Below are 4,082 nucleotides of genomic sequence, written 5' to 3' on the forward strand. Positions count from 1 at the left end.
CGACCGCGGCAATGCGTAGAGAGAGCCGCTCCGATTCGTACGTCTCTTCAGTCTTATTTTCACTATCGGAAGCGGCTATTTTCCCTATTTTGCCATGAACCAAGGTAATTGAAACGCATTTCGGGAAATTCTTTATTTATCGTTCCACAATAATCAACTTATTCTAAATATTAACACTTATATTTAACACAGTTATAGCTAGGCGAAGATAAAGGTTAATACAATTTACATAGTTTTTTAGCATATTTTTCCTAATATTTTCCAAACTATTTATTTTTCAGACACTAATTTTCTGATACTTATTAGTTAACGTTCTATTTTATTAAAATAACAACTTTTTACCTCTTAGGGAGCCACAGATTTATCACAGTTCACTTCTAAAGTTTATTTTTAAAAAAACTTATTTTGCACTGATTTTATTGTCATATTTCACTGTTAACGAGTTTGTATACACTCACTACGTGTTTATCGGGTGCGAGGCCGCTGTCCTCAACAGTAGGTATGATTAGTTCTGTTACAATAATAAGGTAAAAAATAAAACGCCATCTGTTTTCATATATTAGAATTAAAATGTTGATTGCATTGATTATAGGCCAACACGGTACACTCGAACTCCTTAGAAATGCAGTAGGAGTTCTATAAGATAAGATAGATAGATTATTATTATACCAAGTGATAATATTATTAAACATAATATTCTAACGTATTAAAAACTATAAACAAAAACATAATAACTAATAAGTATGATTAGTTCTAAGTTACAATGAAGTAAAAAATAAAACGCCATCTGTTGAATCGTATTAGAACTAAAATGTTCATTGCATCGATATATTTTTGAATTTTTTTTAATATTATACATAAAATATATTTAAGATTTTTGAAATATTATTTTAATACACATCCAAGACCCAGGAACATTGAAAACTTTTTGTTCCGCCTGCGGGACTCGAACCCAGGACCCCCGGGATGAGCGCTGGCCACGCGCAATGCGAATTAATTTTCATTGATATTTTCATGGAAATACGATCTTTTCCCACATCAAAATGTAGCCTATGTCCTTTCTCAGACTCTAGAATAACTGTGTACAAAATTTCATTGCAATCGGTTCAGTAGTTTTGGCGTGAAAGCGAGACAGACAGACAGACAGACAGACAGAGATACTTTCGCATTTATGGCTGGTTTTATCATTAAGCGCTTCGGCAGCGCCGTTGGAGCGCCGCGCGTTCGAAGATGTATGGGGGTAGTAGTTGCGTTTTAAAGTCCGCGCGCTTGAGCAGCGCCGTTCGTCCATACGTTTGTTAGGCTGGTTTTATCTTTAAGCGTTTCGGCAGCGCCGTTGGAGCGCCGCGCGTTCGAATATGTATGGGGGTAGTAGTTGCGTTTTAAAGTCCGCGCGCTTGAGCAGCGCCGTTCGTCCATACGTTTGTTACAGCTTCGAACGCGCGCGCTCAACGGCGCTGCGAAACGCTCTACTATAAAACCAGCCATACAGCTTCGAACGCGCGCGCTCCAACGGCGCTGCGAAACGCTCTACTATAAAACCAGCCTATAATATTAGTATAGATTATACGTAACGCTTGACCGGTAACAAATTTGTGGCTAATTTTGTTCGTTTTGTATTAGTAACAAATCGACAGGTGAAAGCAAATGATAATTTTATTCACTATATTCAAATTACATCTAATGCTTCTTTTCACCTTTCAAGTTTCAACAGGATATTCAGTTTGATCTAGAGTCTAGACTCTAGACCATGAAGTTAATACACCTAGCAGAATAGAGCAACAATCTCAAATGTGGGTGTGCAAGCTTATTAGACGTGTTTAACGAGAGCTCTTATTTTAAATTCTAATTAATTAGAGTAGCAAAATAATGCTACTCTAGTTACCTGTGCCCACCAGTGCTATAATTTTGAAATAAAATCCAGTCCAAATCCATAATTTTATTCACAATTCTACAAGTACCTACACCTCTAATACAAGCACAATGGAGTCAGTAAAACAGACTATTACTGAGATGTCTGATCTATTCAACGCAAGAATGGCAGCATTCCAGCAGGAGCTTCAGGCAGCGTCGCAGCAGTCTTCTAGTCCAACTTCAAAGCTGACCGCAGAGTTCAACACATTCAAATCTTTTGTGGTCAGTGCTTTGAGCTCACTTCAGAAGCAGATTGAAGTTCTGTCAGACCTTCACGACCAAAGTGAAACGAAAGCTAAGAAGATTTTGCTTGTTCATGGCGTCTCTGAAGATCAAAAGGATGTCCCTCAGATTCTGACAAAGTTGTTCAAGTCGCAGCTGAAACTGGCGGATATAGGCATGGATGCAGTCAAATATTGCCACAGATTGGGTCGTCTTCAAGCTGCAAGGCCTAGACCCATACTTATTAAGTTCCAAAACATTACAACACGCAATAAGGTATGGGGGGCTAAACGTAATCTCAAGGACTCTGGTGTCACTTTATCGGAGTTCCTGACAAGGAGAAGACAGAGCATCTTTATGGCAGCTTGTCAGCAACATGGTATGACGAAATGTTGGACCCGAGATGGGGCTATTCTTGTGATCGGACCGGATGGCTCCATCAACCGTGTTTCTACCATGGTGGACTTGGATGCCATCCCACATTCATCCCAGAAGGAGGTGTCTCCCGGTGCTGGTATTCCTGTTCCTGTGACGACACATGTCAAGGTACCACCTACAACAAGAGCGAAAAAACCAATTAAAAAGTAATTCTTCAGTATTATAACCTTATCAATTCAATTCACACAATATTAGGACTTCTTCTGATATAAGTACCTAGGTACTTACTTTCTTATTAAGTACATTGTAATTTTATAGGTCATTGGTTTTTGTTTCACTATTTTGTAACTTTCTAGATTTGATGGTATCCTTATAATTTTTCAAAATTACAAATAAAACGTTAAAATCGTTTAGATTAGAATAAGATTTTTCAAAAACGCAATGTAATTTAGTTGACTTGTGACAGCTGTCGTCTGTCTGCAGTCTGACAACCATAGATAAAACTGACATTTGTTTCAGTTGACAATGACAGTTAAGACATTTTTTTTTCTCATTAGTCTGAGTTGTAGCATTCATCTTGTGCCTTTACTGTACCTACCTCATCTGCCAAACGAATGTCATAAACTAAATATTATTATTTTAAATTATTTTCTCTGCAAAAGTGTAAAATGTTGTGATCATAGACTTAATATATACTGTCGTATAGACCACCTGACAACCCGAAAATGCGTGACCATTTTCGATCTGTCAATGTGTGCGTGTGCTAGTGATGTATATTTTACTATCGATAGTATAGTATTTTGTTATCGATAGTATAGTCCGTTTGAGTTATTTTACCTGAGTTTCTATAAGAAATAAATAATATGCAACTTTGACAGATTTGTATTTCAAATTAGGTATCATAAATTTTAATTGGCAAAAAAAGGTGACGATTGAAAAGTAGATACACATTTTCTTTGGGAATGATTTTTCAATCGTCGGATATGTTATGACATGAGGTTCTTATAGGGGTAAATAATATACACATAACACATTATAAAGTTACTTATTTATTACTCAGGTAAAATCTATCTGGTAAATCGGCCCTTACATTGAAAGTAAACGTTGAAAGTAAACAACACACTATACGAGTATATTATATTTTATTCTTATTATCATAATATTTTTTATTACAATTATTTTTAACCGACTTCCAAACAGGAGGAGTCTAGACGTTCGGCTCTGGATATATTTTTTATGTATGTTCAACGATTACTCCGCCGTTTATGAACCGATTTTCAAAATTTTTCTTTTGTTGTACATTGTGTTGTTTCGAGTAGGTATCATGTTCACAAAAGTGGTGGTCTGGTGATGGAAACCATGAGAAATCGAGGTGACTCCTTGATATTCAAATGGGAACATATGGTCCCAGAAAACGTTCAAAATCTTTCGATTAATAACCTTCTTGGGATTCCAACCAACACGCCCAATTAATTTCAGCCATTTTCCTCTTATTAGAGGATCCTGAGGGAATCTGTAAAACAAATGATTATGATATATAAATATAAACCTTCCTCTAGTTTTAGAGT

The 4,082-nt window shown here is 36.4% G+C and overlaps 1 long non-coding RNA gene across 1 annotated transcript; it reads right to left on the bottom strand.

Annotated features, from left to right (window-relative positions):
- Nucleotides 1–1,926: 1,926 nt before the first annotated feature.
- LOC121739195 lies at nucleotides 1,927–2,975 on the bottom strand. The gene is made up of 2 exons (XR_006037409.1): nucleotides 2,803–2,975; nucleotides 1,927–2,689 (listed from the first exon to the last, which is right to left on the bottom strand). It is a non-coding gene; the product is annotated as an uncharacterized LOC121739195 (long non-coding RNA).
- Nucleotides 2,976–4,082: the final 1,107 nt, after the last annotated feature.

The sequence above is a fragment of the Aricia agestis genome, chromosome Z (genome assembly GCF_905147365.1).
Source record: "Aricia agestis chromosome Z, ilAriAges1.1, whole genome shotgun sequence".
Classification (NCBI taxonomy): domain Eukaryota; kingdom Metazoa; phylum Arthropoda; class Insecta; order Lepidoptera; family Lycaenidae; genus Aricia; species Aricia agestis.